The following is a 21,810-nucleotide window of genomic DNA, read 5'->3' on the forward strand; positions in this document are numbered from 1 at the left end:
GTATGGGTACCCCAGCAACCGGCGTAGTGGTATATTGAAGGCATTGATCGAACAGGGTAATAAGGTTCAAGTAACAAAAGAACGTTACAAGGTAGGCTGATGTTATCATCATCACAGGAGAGAACTGCAAAGTCCTAAGGTAACGACATTTGGAAAAAGGGGAAAGTGAGTATAAGGAAGCTAAGGAGATCAAATGTCGGAAATAGGTGAAAATTAAGAAACATCAGTGAGTGGAGCCTTCGAGGGGGACGACGGGTAAAGCACGAGACTTTTTGGAAAAAAAAAATCGAAAGTGGGCATGTGAAAGGGATAAATGTGTAGTCATATTGACACGGTTGCCTCGGATATGGAGAAGCTCTTCAAAAAAGATGACTTAAGAATAGAACGGATTTGCACGTTTAAAGGAATATTTCACGAACTTCAGAGCCGATACTGCCAATAACAAGAGAAGAAAGGTGCTCGAGGAGGAAGAAACCCAAGGAAGGTTAAGGATGAAAGTAGGAAAGGTATACTAATGGATTGGTCGAAGGAAGAGGAGAGCATTTAGGCGTAGAGTAACTGGAAATCTTTAACCATGAGAGTAAGAAGGATACTTTAACAAATTAGCAGTAGGAAACCGATTACTCACCGACATAAGAACAAAGATGATGAGTCGACACGATTGATTAGAAAATTAATGGCATAGAATGAGAATTCATGTGAAGACCGAGGGATTTGATCTTAAAGGAAATGGAATGAAATTCAAGGAACGTGCATGGGAGACTGCTCGGCCGTAGCATCATAAAGATAGATAAAGGTTCGATGAACGAGGATAGAAATAAAGGTTCGACGAACGAGGACAGAGAGAGTGTAAACGGTAAGAATTTTGTGCTAAGATCAAAGGTAGCAGGACGCTCGAAAAACATGGATGCGCAACTGCAACACAAACGCGTAGTTAAGAAGAATTACGAGTAAGTGAGCTAAATAGGCGAAAGGACAAATAGTGGATGGAAGGGTATGGAATTGTTGACAAAATGATGATATAGACATAAATTGAAGGAGAACTCAAGATAGGAAGAATTCTAGATATGTTGTAAGCAATGTCTGGAATAGAAAAACAAGGGGTAAGGTATAATCGAAGACTTCATAAAGGACGTTGTGAACCTCAGTGTCCCCATTAACTTGTAGGTCCGAAAAACCGTTAGTCATAAAAGGACAAAGGCGTGAAAAGACGAAAAAGGAGGCATCGGAATTGGATACCCTTATGAGTATTCCAAATGAACACAAGAGTGTGACTACCAAAAAGGATAAATAAGGCAGACCATACGATGACAGAACCCCGGCCTTAAGAAGATAGTGAAGGGTGGTAGATAATTGTCGAAGACGATGAGTACTCGAAGACTATTGGCGTATAAGGATCTCCTTAATAAAGGGGGAAGAACATATTATATTAGGCTTAAAAGGAATCACAACATTTTCAAGCTCCAGAAGAGGAGATTTATTAGCTTGGGGCCAGAGTTCAAAACATGTCGTCACATCAGGAGGATACCTGAAAGAAGTAAAAACGAATTGACAATGAGTGTACCATGAGGCAGACATAAGGAGGAAAGTATGGAAGACACCTTAAGAGAATGCCCCATGCCGACATGAGCTATGATATTTTTAGACCATGGGTTGAATCCCCCGTATCGAGCAAAATTGTGCAGTACCTAAGTATGCAGCGACGTGTTCTAAAGGGTAATAAAGAGAGCAAGAAAAGGCTACAAGCTAAGTTCACAAAGGATAATGGAGAGGATGACAAAATTCAAAGGATATTTCGGATGACAACGACTATTATATCGAAAGTACCAATGATCGCCAATACAAAGAAATCAAAGACAAGTATACTGGAATCGAGAGATGTGAGGGAAGGAAGTAAGGAAAAAGTTGCAGCATGAGCTCAAAGATGTTGCGAGCTAAGAAATTAGTTGAACTCGGATCATAAGTTGCCATGAGTGTAACTGGACTGCGAAGGATAATAAATGGCGAAGAAACATTACGTATATACATTTTTGGATATTGGTATAACTGGTCTTGGAAAGAAACATAACCATTATGCTCATTAGCGACAAATTCATGATTGGATAAATATTTAGAATGTAAGATTAAAAGGGATAGTGACAAGGACATAAAGGAACAGGAAGTCGAACTAATGAACTACAGGGAGTCGATGCAGTGTACGTCTAAGATTAACAGGTATAAAAAGGATAGCCCGAGATGGTACCGAAGACATAAACACAAAGATTATACCATATATAAGCAAGGTAATTGCCCACTAGCGAGGAAACAAGGAGCGAGAAAAAGAGAATACTTAAAGGCCGATGAATATTTATAGCATGGTAAGCAAGACTATAATACTGTCAACAAAATGAGAGCGAGGTGCTAGTTAATTTCCGACCATGTACGTGAGGACAAAGAAGTGGAAGAAACTGACTGGAAGCAATGAGAGAGTTAAGGAAGGATGTTACACCCTGGAAAGTTTCGCGTTATCAAGACTGTGGACGGCTTAGTATGAGCTCAAGGGAGAGCAGAGTTATACAAGGACTAGGGATGAAGATTATATTACCTGAGCATAATAACATATATATGACATTTGGAGATCATTTCAAGAAGGATTGGGGACCCAGGTAAGTCTTAGTACCGCATTCCACGCGCAGTCTAACGGACAGGCCGAGCGTACTATCCACACGCTAGAAGATGTGCCGCGGGCCTGTGTTACTGACTTCAAGGGTAGCTAAGATGATCATTTACCACTTATTGAGTTTTCTTATAATAATAGTTACCATTCTGGCATCCAGATGGCGCCGTACGAGGCCCTGTATGGCAGGAAGTGCAGGTCACCGATCAGTTGGTTCGAAGTTGGCGAAACTAAGCTAATCGGCCCAGATATAATTCAACAGGCAGTTGGTAAAGTGAAACTCATTCAGGAACGATTACTGGAAGCCCAGAGTCGACAGGAATCATATGCCAATAATCGATGTCGACTCTTAGAGTTCCAGGTTGGCGATTGGGTATTTCTGAAAGTGCCACCCATGAAGGGTGTAATGAGGTTCGGCAGGAGGGAAAGCTCAATCCAAGGTATATTGGACCTTATCAAATTATCCGTAGGGTTGGCAAGGTCGCCTATGAATTAAAGTTACCACCTAATTCAGAAGCAGTGCATCCAGTCTTCCCCGTGTCCATGCTTCGTAAATATATTGGGGACCCTTCCAGAGCGTTTCCCATAGATGATATTCAGGTGACAGAGGAGCTATCCTACGAGGAACAGCCTATAGCCATACTGGATCGTCAGGTGAGAAGATTACGTACCAAAGACGTGGCTTCTGTTAAGGTATTGTGAGGAAACAATAACAGAGAGGAGATGACCTGGGAAGCCAAGGATGAGATAAAGAAGAGGTTTCCCTACTTATTTCCTATGCCTACAGGTAATCTAAATTTCTAAAGCGAATATGTTGATTGATGAATGAACTATATGTGATAGCTATAAGAGAGATCCCCCCCCCCCCCCAAAGTGTTATAAGACTCCGTAAGACCAGTCCAACATTCGAGGATGAATGTTCTAAAGGGGGGGGGGGGAGGATGTTATATCCCGTATTTTGTACATTCGGATGTTTCAAGATAATCGCGATAAGTTAAGGGCAAGGCTATTATTTTCCTTCCGATTTTATTTTAATACACAAGTTGGTTATTAGTGGTAAGGAAATATTGAGAAAGGCTAGAGGTAAAAAGGGAAAAATTCAAAACAAAATATGGTCATGAAAGCCAACATGACCGTGTGGCTTAAGTGGGTCCCACCCATGGCTTGGCCAATTAACTCAAGCCATGAGTGGGGGCATGTGTCCACTTTATATTTGTAGGATCTATGTATATATATAGATAAGTGATGACCAAAGCAAGGCATATTCATCATCTTCACAATTCAAGAAACTTCAAGAAGAATATAGAGGCATTCGGCCATGGCTAGCAAAATTGATTCCATAAAAATTGATCGAGAAAAATAATTTTCTTCTAGTATTCCAACCAATTGGAAGGCCCTTATTAACGTGGAGTAGTTGTTGGAGCAAGCAAAGCATTCATTTGTGCAATTTACCAACCCTAGCCAAGTTGAGAAGTGAAAGGGTAAAAGTAAGGTTTAATCTCCTTTTCTATGTGTTAGAGATGATTTGTGAGTGTTGTAGTATGTAGAAATGGTTGAAATTCATAAAATATATGTGTGTAGGATGTGGCCGAATAGGGGCTGCGTTGGTAAGATGTGATGAATTGATTTTATTTAGTATTTTTGGTTGTTGTTGTTGTGGATTCCATGAAGAAAATGAAGGTTTGATGGCTTAAAATGAAGTTGTAATCGTTGTGGGTTGTTGTAGAAGTTAATGTGACGTTAGCATGGTTTCTTATATTTGTATGAATGATGTTGTTAACGTGTGGTTGTTGGTATAATTTATGAACTTGGAAGCGAGGAATGTGTTGTTGTTGTTCTTATTGAGTTTGGAAGATTGTAAGTTGGGTTGTTGTGGTTAACTTGAAGGTAAATGAAATGCCGTCGAATTATGTAGAAAGGGTTGCTAACGTTAGAATGCATTTTGAATTAATTGTCGAAGTTGTTAATGTGGTTGTTGGTATTGTTGTTGATGATTTGGCCGAGTTGAATTCTCGGGGTTGGTTGAATTTACAGGGGAAATGCTGCCCAAATTTCTGTAGGTGAATTGCTAGCTTGGAATCCGATTCCTAAATACCTATAGCTAATGTTTACTATCTTCTGACGTTGTTGTAGATCTTGGGAAAGCCGAGACTTAATTTCGGATTAGCTTAGGAAGCGGACAAGGTATGTAAGGCTTATCCTTTCTTTCTTTGGCATGTCTTAGAACTAAGTAAGGTATGACACGCATCTTGGGGTAACTCTATTCTTTAATTCCGAGCTTGTTTAAGATTCTTATTCACTTCTTGACATGAGCATACTTAATATAGTCAAGCCTATTGTATGATTGAATAGCGAGCAAAGCATAAAAAGTCCTTGTTCCTAAAAGGGTTCTATAAGGATTAATGTCCCTAACTTTCATAAGCGGTCTCGGTTTGCTTTGAAACGTTCGTAGAGGTTTCTGTAGTGAATAATGTCCATAACTTTCTTACGCTAACTCAGATTGACTCGAAACGTGTTTATGATCCTTTAGGTGTCGAGTAGTGTACTTACCCATTGAGTCCCAAAAATTGATTTATATGCATATGGTTTCTCACTACTCTGCTCGTGCATACTGTTGTTACATCTTTCACCGAGTCCCGGGCCGGGTATGTTATCATGCACAGTGTCACTGCATTATTCACCGAGTCCCTCACTAGAGGGCCGGGTACGGTATATATATATATATGATGACATGATGATATGATGATACGGGGATGGTGGACAGGAGGGCATATGATGACTTTATTCACCGAGTCCCTCATTAGAGGGTCGGGTACGGTATATACATACATGATGATATAATAGTATGCTGACATGATCTTATCCACCGAGTCCCATAATGGGCCGGGTACGGTATATACATACATGATGACATGATAGTATGCTGACATGATGACATGATCTTGTCCACCGAGTCCCATGATGGGTTGGGTACGGTATATGATAATGATAAGCATGATTTTCATTTCATAAGGCAAGTGTATTGATGTTTTTAAAAGTCATATTTGTTTCGGGCAAATCTCCATTTTAGTTATGATCCTCTTTACTGTCTTTCATGCCTTACATGCTCAGTACATATTCCGTACTGACTCCCTTTCTTCGGGGGATGCGTTTCATGCCATGCAGGTGTATACAGATGAGTAGATGACATTGCTAGGAGATGTTCCAGCTGGATGGACGAGCTCTATTTCTTTCCGGAGTGTTGCCGAGTCAGAGTATCTACGTTATGGTATATAGCATGTTAGAGACTTTGCAGACAGAGTCATGTATACAGGATGTCAGTTTTGTAAGCGGCTCTGCAAGCCGACGTACCATTATGCATTACTTTACAAATTCCATATAACTACAAATCTTACTTGATTTGAGAACGATGAAAAGAATGGTTTTGACAAGTTTTCATTATGCATTTCATTTTGTAACTTAAGAGTCCAGTGAGGTTATGAACATAACGAGAACTAATGGGGTTCGCTCGGCTCTGAGTATGGGGTCGGGTGCCCATCATGCCCTATCAAGATTAGGGTGTGACAGGGTCCCCCATGGATTTTGCTACTGGGACGTCGATACTTCCGTACGGAGTACTTGTATACATAGCATTACATTGCATTTGCATTCTTACATCATTGCATCGCATTATGGCTTATGTTGTAATGATCTGGTGATTTACTTGTGTTGTTAGTTTCAGATTGGACATATTGAGACCGGGCACTTGTTTTTGACTTGTGTTTTACTTATACTTGTTTATTTATCTGCCTAGCTTGATTTATTGTCTGTATTATTTTAGCTATACTTAGTCGGCTTATTATACCTACCAGTACTGTGGTTTTGTACTGACCTGCACTTACTGCATTCTTTATGAATACAGAGTTCCAGGTTGGATCTGCTTCCGTCTCCCGTGGCCGATAGTCGCTATCAGTACAGCTTAGAGTTTACAGGGTGAGCACGAGATGTTCGTTGCCTTGAAGACTCCTCTTATCTATGTCTTATTGTCCATTCTGAGACATATTTAGACTTATTGTATTATTATATTTCCAGACTTGTATATTTCTAGCTAGATGCTCTTGTATGGATTAAACCAGACTCTGGGGTGTATTTTGTTATTTCCGCACTTGTTCTATATCATTATTGTCAAACTTACATGATTTATTCTCTTCCTCTTATTTAGTTATTTATTTACGTTTTTACTATCATTCGGTTGAGGGTTCGTTTGCTGAGGTAGGGAAGGTAAGTTCCCCCATGACTTACCTAAATTGGGTCATGACAAGTTGGTATCAGAGCCTAGGTTACCCGGACTATAATACAAGAGTGTGTCTAGTAGAGTCTCGTGGATCGGTACGATGAGCTCCGTACTTATCTACGAGAGGCTATAGGACATTTAGGAAATCTCACTTTCTATCATTCTTTCATGCTACTTTATTCTAATTCGTATCTGGAATAATCAAATTTGTATCTGACTCTTATCTCTTCTCATATAGATGGTGAGGACTCGAGCTACTATAGCCCGAGGTCAGGTACAAGATCCTGCAGCTACGGTTGGCACCAGAGGGCGAGCGACCGCCAGAGGGCACTGTAGAGCTAGAGGCTGCGGGGCTGCCCCAGCTAGGGGCAGGGCTCCTGTGGTAGGAAAGTGGCGCGAGAGATCTCCATCTCTAGAGCTTGAGGATCAGTAGGAACGAGACCGGGCCGCCGAGGATGGTGTGGCCCAGCACAGATACAACCCTATATTACTTCTTACCAGACTATGCAGGATACTATGGCCAGGGTCTTACTTCATCTAAATGCCCAGCAGGCTACCGCTGGTATTACTATCTTGGCAGAGGATCACAGACTAGAGTTGGGGCACATACCCCTGAACAGAGACCTACTCGGGTAGCACACCCCGCTGCAGCTATGGCTCCCCGTATTGATGCAGTGCCAGCCCCGAGTGATGAGGCCCGTGGAGGTTCCTGTTATGACCATGTCTGATCAGGATCTTGTTGGTAGGTTTAGAAAGTTAGAGCCACCGAGGTGTTCAGGTACTTCTGCAGAGGATGCTTATGAGTTCATCTTGGATATGCATGAGTTGCTGCGTAGGATGGGGATTGTAGAGACCAATGGAGTTTACTATGTGTCCTACCAGTTTCGCACCGACCCGAAGACTTGGTGGACGTATTTTGTTGCTTGCAAACCTGAGGTTCTCCTCCCTTGACTTGGACTCAGTTCCACCGGGTCTTCCTTGAGAAGTATATGCCCCGGTCTATGAGAGAAGCGCGTACGGAGAAGTTTCTACATCTTCAGCAGAGGGGTATGTCTGTGGAGGCTTATGTTACCCGCTATCTGTATCTAGCCCGTTATTCCACTCCTTTGATCCTTACTGAGCCTGACAGGATTAGGCATTTTATTAGTGGGCTAGTCAGTTCACTTCAGATTCCTTTCCTTCAGATGGAGGCTATGGGGGATTCCTTCCAGTCCATCGTTGAGCATGATTCTTTGGTTGAGGCCACTAAGGCTCGTGCATTTGGAGGCGATGGGGAGAAGAGGTAGCGTCTGATTGGGAGTTATGGTGGTTCAGATTCGAGGGGCGCTAGTCAGTCTTCTAGGCCATATCAGCCATATTCCGTCCTCCCTGCGCATTCAGCTTTGCAGGCTTCCTCCAGTGAGCCACCCAGGCAGAGAGCTCCTGAGAGTTCATTTTCTCGACCGGTTGACAGGGTTGTTTTATCCAGGTCCTTAGCTTCAGTTTTTCAGCCTCCGACCTCTCTGACCTATTTTTCATATAGAGAGATTGAGCTTGTTGCTTGGAGATGTCCCCGACCTAGGCGGGATTATCAGCCACCGATGACTTCGACAACATCTGATGGCCGAGGTGGTGCTTCTCAGAGGGGCAGTGCTCAGTCAGATGCGGTGGTTCTCAAGGTTCTAGAAGTGGATCCCAGGCAGTTAGAGGTGGGTCCCAAAGTGTAAGAGGGGGATCTCATACTGGATGTGGTGGGTCCCATTGTTACTCGTTCCCGGGTAGGCCCGAGACAGAGGCCTCAGATGCTGTTATTTCAGGTACCATTTCTATCCGTCATACAGCGGCATCTATGTTATTTGATCCTGGATCCACTTAATCGTATGTGTCTGCATATCATATCGTTGATTGGGATTTGCCTTGTGATAGCATAAATATACCTGTTCATGTGGCTACTCCGGTTGAAGATTCTATTGTCGTGGATTGAGTTTATCGGTCATGTTTTGTTACTTTTATGGGGTATGACACTTGAGTAGATTTGATGATTCTTGATATGGTGGATTTTGACATTATCTTGGGTATGACCTAGCTTTCTCTTTATCATGCTATCTTGGACTGTCACGCTAAGATAGTCAACTTAGCCATGTCGGGCATTCCTGGGCTTGAGTGGAGGGGTCTTCCTAGCCCCGCTCCAAATAAGATCATTTCCTTCCTTCAGGCGAAGAAGTTAGTCAATAAGGGGTGTTTAGCTTATCTGGCTCATGTGCGTGGCACGGCGGTTGCATCTCCACCCTGAGTCCATTCCTATTGTGAGCGAGTTCGTGGAGGTATTCTCGTTAGATCTGTTGGGTATGCCACCCGATTGCGACATTGACTTTTGTATTGATGTGTATCTGGGCACTCGCCCTATTTCTATTCCGCCATATCGGATGACACCTTCTGAGTTGAGAGAGCTTAAGGAGCAGTTATAGGATTTATTAAGCAAGGGGTTCATTAGACCGACTGTCTCCCCTTGGGGTGCTCCTGTGTTATTTGTGAAGAAAAATGATAGAACCATAAGGATGTTCATTGACTATCGCTAGTTGAACATGGTTACTATCCGGAATAAGTGTCCTATGCCTCGTATAGATGACTTATTTGATCAGCTTTAGGGCGTTTCTATGTTTTCGAAGATTGACTTGCATTCAGGCCACCACCAGTTGAGGATTAGGGCTGAGGATATTCTGAAGATAGCCTTTCGGACGAGATATGGACACTACGAGTTTTTGGTGATGTCTTTTGGGCTTACCAATGCCCCAACTGCATTTATGACTTTGATGAATGACATATTTAGGCCATTCCATGACTCCTTAAAGATTGTGTTTATTGATGGTATCTTGGTGTATTCCAAGAGTAGAGAGGAGTATGAGAGCCATCTTCGTACTGTTCTTGGACTGTTGAAGAAGCATAGCTTGTTTGCTAAGTTTTCAAAGTGTGAGTTTTGGTTAGAGTTTATGGCATTCTTGGGCCATGTTGTGTCTAAGGATGGGATTATGGTTGACCCACAGAAGATTGAGGCTATGAGGGGTTGTGCGAGGCCCACTACTATTACCGAGGTTCGTAGTTTTGCGGGTTTGGCTAGCTATTACCGTCGGTTTATGAAGGGTTTTGCTGCTATTGCATCGTATTTTACTAGACGGGCTCAGAAAGATGTTCCCTTCTAGTGATTCGATGATTATAAGGAGAGCTTTCAAAAGGTCAAGCATCTTTTGACTTCAGCCCCAATCTTAGCATTACCCGTGGAGGGTAAGGATTTCACGGTCTATTGTGATGCATCCCGTATGGGTTTTGGTGCTGTGTTGATGCAGGAGGATAGAGTGATAGTTTATGCTTCCTGTCAGTTGAAGGTTCATGAGAAGAATTACCTTACCCACGATTTGAAGTTGTTAGCCGTGGTCTTTGCTTTGATGATTTGGAGGCATTATTTGTACGGTGTCCATTGTGAGGTTTTCACCGATCATCATAGCCTTCAACATGTGTTTACTTAGAGAGATCTTAATTTTAGGCAGCGCCGGTAGATGTAGCTGCTAAAGGACTATGATATCTCTATTCTTTATCATCCTGGGAAGGCCAATGTTGTGTCTGATGCCTTGATTCGCAAGGCAGTGAGTACGGGGAGTTTAGCTCGTTTGATTGTTTCCGAGTGTACATGTTATATCCCGTATTTTTGAACGTCGGATTATTTGTAAGCTGAGGTGGGGCCCACACGTCAAGATTTTTTTTGGAACATGTGACAAGCTATATGAATCACATATGTAAAGTTAAACACAACTCATGGAGGACCCTTGGGCCAAATCAAAGTGGAAGCCCTCCAAACGAATATTTTTAAGAAAACGTTTCCGGGTGACCTGACTTGGAGGGGCAAAAACGGTATTATAAGTTTGGAATTTGGAAACATACCAAGCGATAGAAGTTATAGATAATTGAATTAGCTTTCCAACCATAGGTCGTGGGTTCCTAGGTGAAGTCGGTACAAGGAGATATGGACGTTTTAAGGTCGAAAGGTCAGTGGGCTATGCCCAACTCGGGACCAACCGGTTTGGCCCAAGAAAAATGAAAAGAAAAAAAAATGAGGCCCAAGTTTAAGAGGGTGGCCGGCCAAATCCATGGCCCAAACCCACAAAAAAATTAATGAATTTTCCATGTGTTAAAATAGATGAAAGGGACCATATATTATCACTTATCCATTAGAATTTTCAAGAAACACAAAAGATGAAGAACAAAAACAAAGGGCCATTTCGGCCAAGACCCATGGAAATTGAGTACCTTAAATCTTGTTCCAAAAATTATTTTCTTGTAGTATTCCTACCAATTCAAGTACCCTCTACAACGTGGTATGATTATTTCGGAAGATGGTTCATCCGTTTCATCGTTTCCGCACTTTGGTTAAGTGAAGAAGATTGGAGAAAAAGGTAAGAATTCATTCCATGTTATTATGTTATGAAGGTTTGTTTGTGTTGTAGTATGTAGAAATAAGTAGAAAGTATGGAAATATGGAAGTTTGCAAAGTGGGTATGTAAGTTGGCATGTAGCCGTGTGTGTATGTATGTTATACACGTATGGTGAGTTAAATTTATGTTGTATTCTAGTTGTGAGTATGATGGAATTCATATTGAAAATGAAAGTTGAATGAATTTGGTTGAAGTTGGAAATATAGGTATTGGCCGTGTGGTATATGGAGATTAGAATGGGAATGAATTAATTTTGTTTAATATGTTGGTTGTGTTGTTGTGATCCTTATAATGTAAAGGAAGGTAATATGATTTAAATGGGCATTGAAATGGAATGTAAAAGGTTATGTCATTCTAATATGATTTTATGATATTGTGGAAATGAAGTCGTAAGGTGTAAAGTATGATGATTGTTGATGAAGTTGGAAGATAGAAACATGTTATGAAAATGTTTGTTAAAGATTAGAAGTTTTGGTGGAATTATGACTTTGGTGGAAAGCTTGTATATTGTGTATATCTTGTGAATATTTTGTGGAATTGATATGAAATGCTTCCAAATTATATTGTGATGATTTTGATTAATGATGAATGTGAAACCCTTGAGATTTGTTTGGAAATTTGAAATTGAAATGGAAGTATCGCACTATGTTAGAAAGGGAACTAGTTGTGCCATATTGTGTCTTGTAGTTATTGTTGTTGTTGTTAGTGTTGTTATTGGGTTGTTGTTGATTGTTTTGGCCGAGTTGAATTCTCGGGGATGCTATATGTATAGGGGAAATGCTGCCCAAATTTCTGTAGAAAAGTGTTGATTTGATATTTAAGTCCTAAAGTCTTAGGGTTAACATTTGGTAAATGTGACCATTTGTAGATTTTGGACGAAACGGGAAGTGAACTTGGAAAGGCGTAAAAAGCATAAAAGGTATGTAAAGCTATCCCAATTCTTCTTTTGGCATGTCCTAGATGTACTAGGATCGGATTCGAGCCTCGGGAAATATTCTGTCTTTCGGAATCCGCGTTTCAAATTGTCCCTTTTTCATTCACTGGAATTGAACCCTATAAGTATGCTTTGTTAAAGAATTGTGTAAACTTCCGCAAATTGTCTAGAAAGTTATGAAATGTCCCTAGGACCTCCGTAGGTGACTCCATAAGCTTAATATACGTAATTTGAGCCCACTATTTCCGACTTTACCCTTTTTGTGTTATAACTTAATTTCAAGCGGTTCTAAAGGAAACGCCTTAACTACTCTTCTAACTACCAATGATATTTATTCTAAATACTTTATTGAATCTCTGTAAAGGTATGATATTTTGTGTCTCATTTAGTCTCCCACTATTCCCGCTTTGCCTTTTAGTGTACTATTGCCTTATTTTCGAACAATATAAAATGAAACGTTTTAACTATCCTTTTAACTACTAAGGAAAATTGTTTTAATAATTCCCTCGAGTCTGGTAAACTATTTTGGAATATGAAAATGATCCCTGAAGGATTATTCTTCCGTAACTCATTATGACATACGGCATACACTTACTATGATTCTGTCAGATTTCATTGGTTTGGTTTGTCATCCGATATGCCTTATTGAGTCTCTGGAAATATATGGTATTTTTATTGCATTTAGTTTCTCACTACTCCATTCGTGGATGCCTCAATATTTCCCCCACTGAGCCCGGGCCAGGATATGTTGTCAAGCGTATTCCACTGCATTGTTCGCCGTGCCTCGATGTGAGGGGGCAGGTATATATGTGCATGGGTTGTGGAGTATGCTGTGCCATGTACACACATTCTGATATGATATGATCTGATATGTCCATCTAATATGATATGTTATGTTACGGGGTTATCCCCTATTCTGCTCCTTATGTGTGGTGGCACCAGCGTCGGGGGGTGGCCATGTTCTGTTTGCCGAGTCCCTTGGCAGGGGTCGGATATGATATGGTATATGTTTCTGTACACACTCCTCATGTTTTGAAAATATGTATTTGATACTTCGAATGTTACACTCACTTCTCTGTAAGTTCTGTTTCGGTTATGAACTTGTTCCGTAATGGGACCAGGTACGACATATGTTTTCAGCGAATACTATTTATACTATATGATCAGCATTTTGCTAATCTGGATATTCAGTTCATTTTCTGTATCTTCTGCTTCGATTATGACTTTGTTTACTACGTTCCGTGCTTTACATACTCAGTACATATTTCGTACTGACCCCCTTCCTTCGGGGGCTGCGTTTTCATGCCGCGCAGGTACAGACGACAGATTTGCTGACCCGCCTGCCTAGGACATCTATTCTGCTATTTTGGGAGTGCTCTTTTGTCCAGAGCCTATATGTTGGTACAGTCTGCTGCTATTGTATATATGTATGCTATTCAGGGGTATGACGGGGCCCTGTCCCGTCTTATGATTCTGTTATAATCTGTAGAGGTCTGTAGACATACTTGTGTGGGTTTTGTATATGTTTTGGGATGATATGATCTGTGATAGCCTTATCGGCTGCCATGTATTATGTCGGTTCATTTATGATGATTACTAACGCCAATTGACTTTTACATTTAAAAATATTCTGCTGATATGCTAGTCTGGGTTATTGGGTACGTTTGGGTGTCCAGCATGGACACTAGTCGCGGCCTACGGAGTTGGGTCGTTACAAAAGTGGTATCAGAGCGGTTCGTCCTCGGAGTGTCTACAGACCGTGTCTAGTAGAGTCTTGTTTATCGGTGTGTTGTGCACCACATCTGTAAACAGGAGGCTACAGGACATTTAGGGTGTTACCTTTCTTTGAATCTTAGATCGTGCGATAGAGCCAACTGTAGGAAATGAATTCCTTTTTTTACTAACCTCTGATTTCAGCTGGAGAACGGTATCGACGTAAGACAGTGACTGATGATATTGGAAGCTACACAGTACACAGGTAAGTAATGGTATGAAAGATGTATGCTGGGTAAGGTGTTTGAAATACGATTGAAACATGAAGCTGAAGATTGGAAAGAAAAATAAACAGGAAAGTGTAGTAGGTGCAGTTTGAGTTGGGCATGTGAGGTAAGCCTCGGCATCTTTATACGTTTATTTGAAATTGTTAGCCCCGTGTGGCTATGATGTGATATGATATGATATGTATATACGTATATGTGTTGGCCCTGTGAGGCATGGTTGGTATTTCCTGTGTACAGGTTTTGGGATAGTAAGAAATACAGAGGAACCTCTGCCCAAATTTTTCTAGGAATATGAAGAGGAAAATGAGATATAAATTCTTAACATGTCTTGAGGGTCGATACCGATAGGGCAAACCTACTGTGTTGGATTAAAGTTTAAGAGATACCCTCTATGTCATTTGTAAGAAGCATTACCCTTATTTGGAAACTTTTATCTCGAGAAAGTATATATGAGTATCAAATTCGCAATTTATTTAAATGGACTAGAAATATGTTCCAACCCCCTTTTGCTTTAGCACAGCCCATGTGAAGGGAAAAATACGTGGAAGGGCAAAAATGACCAATGATCAAGTTTCCTCTAATTGAAAGGATACAAAGTGTATGACAAGCAGTCGGGAATTAAGTGGTTCGCTCACGACTCAAATATATATAATATATATACATGGAGGTAAATATTGAAGACGATATAGTTAGAAAAATAAAAGAATTCTCGCTAGGTCGGGGTGGGACCCGCTACGAGAACGTTCTGAAAAGCTGTCAAGACCCCGACTTGTCTTAAATTGCGTGACAGAGGACGTGCGGGGCAATTGGTGTACTTATACCGGCCTTACCGTGCTTAAATGCATTAAAGTTGTAAGGTTAAGCGTGCCAGGGCCAGAGCAATTCTGGGATGGGTGACCCCCTGGGAAATGTACAAATATTTTCGCAAACATAGATATAAGAGACGAATAGGAAATTCGGGGTAACCTAAAGGGAATTAGGATATGTGGAAAGGTAAGAAACTTTATAGGGGTCACACGAGCTGAGACGGATTAGATTGCTAAAAAGGAAGAAAAAGCAGCGCAGCTCTGAAATTAGAGTAAATTTGAACAAGTGATTGAAGATGTATTGTAAAAGAAATGGCAGTGATATATATATACGTATGTGTAGCCCCCCCCCCCCCCCCCCCCCCCGCCCCCTCATTTATGATATGTCGATTGATTGGTGAACCCTAATAGCCAGTGTTGTAATATATGGAAAACATTAACTGGACCGAATTTACGAGAAAAGGGGAAAGGTATGGTATAGATGTTACAAAGTAGACTGATATTTATTTTGCTACCGGTTGAGATTGGAAGATTCTAATACAACGATGTTTGGAAAGAAAAGAGAATAATTGAGTGGGAGGTAATGAGATCAAAATGTCAAAAAAAAGTGAACCGTAAGAAACGTAATTAAGCGGAGCCTCTAAAAGAGTCGACGGGCAAAGCACGAAGTTAATTGCGAAAGAGAACTAAAATGAAATAGCGCAGGGCGAAGGAAAACTTATGGCATGAAATGATGAATCATGTGAATATCGAATTATTCGATTATCGAGAAAATAGAACGACAGATAAAGAATGGGTATGAAGGAAGAAGGTGATTACTAAGATATAAACAGCAACATTAAGTATATTACTTGAGTGCCAGCTATCGGATAAGGTTGTGTACTATATAATTGTGATTCTGTTAAGGTCTCGTACGGAGAAAATCAAGTTGTAGGTTAGAAAGAAAAGATATGGCAGCATTACTTACATGGGGTCCGCGTTGATATCTATATGGACCCTAAGAGCCCCCAGTATATATATTTTAAGAAAAAGGAGCTGAATTCGCGGCAGAGAAGATGGTTCGAATTATTGAAAGATTATGATGTTAATATTTTGTACCACCCTAGAAAAGCTAACGTTGTGGCATACACACTTAGTCGTCAATCTATGGACGGCTTGACCGGCGTACATTCAGAAACAAAGAATTGGTTTGTAAAACTCATCAGTCAGCTAGCCTTGGAGTCCGTTTGGTCGATTTAGAAGATATTGAAATTTTTGTCCGAGAAGTTGCTGAATCATCGATTATGGAAGAGGTAAAACAGCGCCAGTTCGAGGATTCTATTCCGGTATGGTACAGAGATACAACCTTTGATAAGGAAAGGACCCATTTTGAGGTCTCACCCGGTAGGGTATTAGTATACAGAGGCAGATTATGTGTGCCTAACGTTGCAGGGCTGCGACGGCCAATTATGGGCGAAGCGCATATTATTCGGTATTCTGTTTATCCTGAATCCACTAAAATGTACCATGACCTCAGATGTCTATATTGGTCGGATGGCATGAAATGGGATATCGCAGAGTTCGTCGTCCAGTGCCCAAATTGTCAGCAGGCCAAAATTGAACATCAGAAGCCGGGTGGACTGTTGCAGGAAATGGAAATTCTGACCTAGAAATCGGATATAATTCATAGGGACTTCATTACAGGTTTGCCTCGCACGCCACGGAAGTATGATTTCCATATGGGTTACTGTGGATAGGCTGACAAAAAAATCAGTCCATTTTCTTCCCGTCAGAACTACTTATTTAGCTGAGGATTATGCCAGGCTAGGTATGAAAGACATAGTGAGGCTCCGCAGAGTTCCTATATCTATCATCACTGACAGAGGTGCTCAATTTACGACTAATTTCTGGAGATTTGTTTTCAAGAAGGATTAGGGGCTCAGGTAAGTCTGAGCACAGTATTCCATCTTCAGAGCGACGGACAGGCCGAGCACACTATACAGACGCTAGAAGATATGTTGCAGGCCTGTATTATTGAACTCAGAGGTAGCCGGGACGATCATCTGCCGTTGATCGAGTTTGCTTATAATGACAGCTACGATTCTAGCTTAATACGAGGCTTTGTATGGCAGAAAATGCAGGTCACCGATCGGCTGGTTCGATTTCGGCGAAACAGAGTTAATCGGTCCCTATATGATCCAGCAGGCCGTTGATAAGGTGAAACTCATCTGAGAAAGACAATTAGCAGCCCAGAGTCGACAGAGATCGTATGCTGACAAACGGCGTCGACCCTTAGAGTTTCAGGTCGGCGATTGGGTATTTTTGAAAGTATCGCCTATGAGAGGCGTAATGCGATTCGGCAAAAAGAGTAAGCTCAGTCCGCGATATATCGGACCCTATCAGATTATTTGAAAGATTGGGAATGTCGCCTACGAGTTAGATTTACCATCTGATTTGGAAGCGGTACATCTGGCATTTCATGTATCTATGCTCCGCGAATATGTCGGCGGTCCTCCTAGAATATTTCCAGCAAATAATATTCGGGTGACGGAGGAACTATCGTACGAAGAGCAGCCTGTAGCCATTCTGGATTGCCAGGTAAGGAGATTGCCGAATAAAGATGTAGCTTCCGTTAAGGTGCTGTGGCAGAACGATAACAGGGAAGAGATGACCTGGGAAACTGAAGAGGAAATCAAGAAGAAATATCCTTACTTGGTTGTATTCAATAATGAATGTGTATCACATGAGCCGACCATAAAAATAAACTCCCCCGAAGTACTTACATACCCTATAAGACTAATCTAACATTCGAGGACGAATGTTCTAAAGGGGGGGAGGATGTTATATCCCATATTTTTGAACGTCGGATTATTTGTAAGCTGAGGTGGGGCCCACACGTCAAGATTTTTTTTTTGAACATATGACAAGCTATATGAATCACATATGTAAAGTTAAACACAACTCATGGAGGACCCTTGGGCCAAATCAAAGTGGAAGCCCTCCAAACGAATATTTTTAAGAAAACGTTTCCGGGTGACCTGACTTGGAGGGGCAAAAACGGTATTATAAGTTTGGAATTTGGAAAAATACCAAGCGATAGAAGTTATAGATAATTGAATTAGCTTTCCAACCATAGGTCGTGGGTTCCTAGGTGAAGTCGGTACAAGGAGATATGGACGTTTTAAGGTCGAAAGGTCAGTGGGCTATGCCCAACTCGGGACCAACCGGTTTGGCCCAAGAAAAATGAAAAGAAAAAAAAATGAGGCCCAAGTTTAAGAGGGTGGCAGGCCAAATCCATGGCCCAAACCCACAAAAAAATTAATGAATTTTCCATGTGTTAAAATAGATGAAAGGGACCATATATTATCACTTATCCATTAGAATTTTCAAGAAACACAAAAGATGAAGAACAAAAACAAAGGGCCATTTCGGCCAAGACCCATGGAAATTGAGTACCTTAAATCTTGTTCCAAAAATTGTTTTCTTGTAGTATTCCTACCAATTCAAGTACCCTCTACAACGTGGTATGATTATTTCGGAAGATGGTTCATCCGTTTCATCGTTTCCGCACTTTGGTTAAGTGAAGAAGATTGGAGAAAAAGGTAAGAATTCATTCCATGTTATTATGTTATGAAGGTTTGTTTGTGTTGTAGTATGTAGAAATGAGTAGAAAGTATGGAAATATGGAAGTTTGCAAAGTGGGTATGTAAGTTGGCATGTAGCCGTGTGTGTATGTATGTTATACACGTATGGTGAGTTAAATTTATGTTGTATTCTAGTTGTGAGTATGATGGAATTCATATTGAAAATGAAAGTTGAATGAATTTGGTTGAAGTTGGAAATATAGGTATTGGCCGTGTGGTATATGGAGATTAGAATGGGAATGAATTAATTTTGTTTAATATGTTGGTTGTGTTGTTGTGATCCTTATAATGTAAAGGAAGGTAATATGATTTAAATGGGCATTGAAATGGAATGTAAAAGGTTATGTCATTCTAATATGATTTTATGATATTGTGGAAATGAAGTCGTAAGGTGTAAAGTATGATGATTGTTGATGAAGTTGGAAGATAGAAACATGTTATGAAAATGTTTGTTAAAGATTAGAAGTTTTGGTGGAATTATGACTTTGGTGGAAAGCTTGTATATTGTGTATATCTTGTGAATATTTTGTGGAATTGATATGAAATGCTTCCAAATTATATTGTGATGATTTTGATTAATGATGAATGTGAAACCCTTGAGATTTGTTTGGAAATTTGAAATTGAAATGGAAGTATCGCACTATGTTAGAAAGGGAACTAGTTGTGCCATATTGTGTCTTGTAGTTATTGTTGTTGTTGTTAGTGTTGTTATTGGGTTGTTGTTGATTGTTTTGGCCGAGTTGAATTCTCGGGGATGCTATATGTATAGGGGAAATGCTGCCCAAATTTCTGTAGAAAAGTGTTGATTTGATATTTAAGTCCTAAAGTCTTAGGGTTAACATTTGGTAAATGTGACCATTTGTAGATTTTGGACGAAACGGGAAGTGAACTTGGAAAGGCGTAAAAAGCATAAAAGGTATGTAAAGCTATCCCAATTCTTCTTTTGGCATGTCCTAGATGTACTAGGATCGGATTCGAGACTCGGGAAATATTCTGTCTTTCGGAATCCGCGTTTCAAATTGTCCCTTTTTCATTCACTGGAATTGAACCCTATAAGTATGCTTTGTTAAAGAATTGTGTAAACTTCCGCAAATTGTCTAGAAAGTTATGAAATGTCCCTAGGACCTCCGTAGGTGACTCCATAAGCTTAATATACGTAATTTGAGCCCACTATTTCCGACTTTACCCTTTTTGTGTTATAACTTAATTTCAAGCGGTTCTAAAGGAAACGCCTTAACTACTCTTCTAACTACCAATGATATTTATTCTAAATACTTTATTGAATCTCTGTAAAGGTATGATATTTTGTGTCTCATTTAGTCTCCCACTATTCCCGCTTTGCCTTTTAGTGTACTATTGCCTTATTTTCGAACAATATAAAATGAAACGTTTTAACTATCCTTTTAACTACTAAGGAAAATTGTTTTAATAATTCCCTCGAGTCTGGTAAACTATTTTGGAATATGAAAATGATCCCTGAAGGATTATTCTTCCGTAACTCATTATGACATACGACATACACTTACTATGATTCTGTCAGATTTCATTGGTTTGATTTGTCATCCGATATGCCTCATTGAGTCTCTGGAAATATATGGTATTTTTATTGCATTTAGTTTCTCACTACTCCATTCGTGGATGCCTCAATGTTTCCCCCACTGAGCCCGGGCCAGGATATGTTGTCAAGCGTATTCCACTGCATTGTTCGCCGTGCCTCGATGTGAGGGGGCAGGTATATATGTACATGGGTTGTGGAGTATGCTGTGCCATGTACATACATTCAGATATGATATGATCTGATATGGCCATCTAATATGATATGTTATGTTACGGGGTTATCCCCTATTCTGCTCCTTATGTGTGGTGGCACCAGCGTCGGGGGGTGGCCATGTTCTGTTTGCCGAGTCCCTTGGCAGGGGTCGGATATGATATGGTATATGTTTCTGTACACACTCCTCATGTTTTGAAAATATGTATTTGATACTTCGAATGTTACACTCACTTCTCTGTAAGTTCTGTTTCGGTTATGATCTTGTTCCGTAATGGGACCAGGTACGACATATGTTTTCAGCGAATACTATTTATACTATATGATCAGCATTTTGCTAATCTGGATATTCAGTTCATTTTCTGTATCTTCTGCTTCGATTATGACTTTGTTTACTACGTTCCGTGCTTTACATACTCAGTACATATTTCGTACTGACCCCTTTCCTTCGGGGGCTGCGTTTTCATACCGCGCAGGTACAGACGACAGATTTGCTGACCCGCCTGCCTAGGACATCTATTCTGCTATTTTGGGAGTGCTCTTTTGTCCAGAGCCTATATGTTGGTACAGTCTGTTGCTATTGTATATATGTATGCTATTCAGGGGTATGACGGGGCCCTGTCCCGTCTTATGATTCTGTTATAATCTGTAGAGGTCTGTAGACATACTTGTGTGGGTTTTGTATATGTTTTGGGATGATATGATCTGTGATAGCCTTATCGGCTGCCATGTATTATGTCGGTTCATTTATGATGATTACTAACGCCAATTGACTTTTGCATTTAAAAATATTCTGCTGATATGCTATTCTGGGTTTTTGGGTACGTTTGGGTGTCCAGCATGGACACTAGTCGCGGCCTACGGAGTTGGGTCGTTACAGTACATTGGCCATAGAGGTTCAGACTCAGGCCAACAATTGTTAGTAAGTTAAGTATGAGCACCAGCGACCCAGTGATGTACTTCAGAGGATTCCCATTCCCCAGTGGAAGTGGGAGAGGATTGTCATGGATTTTGTTGTGGGTCTTCCGAAGACCCTATGCAAGTTTGATTCTATTTGGGTGATAATTTATTGGTTGACTAAGTCCGCCCATTTTGTTCCGATTCAGATTCTTATACCGCAGAGAAGTTAACCAAGTTATACATTCAGGATATTATGAGGTTGCATGTGGTCCCCATTTCTATCGTATCTGATCAGGGTAGTATCTTCACTTCCCGATGCTGGAGGGCTTTTCATGAGGAGTTGGGTACCCGATTGGATCTCAGTACAGCTTTTCATCCCCCGAT

This window comes from Lycium barbarum, chromosome 1 (assembly GCF_019175385.1).
Source record: "Lycium barbarum isolate Lr01 chromosome 1, ASM1917538v2, whole genome shotgun sequence".
NCBI classification, from domain to species: domain Eukaryota; kingdom Viridiplantae; phylum Streptophyta; class Magnoliopsida; order Solanales; family Solanaceae; genus Lycium; species Lycium barbarum.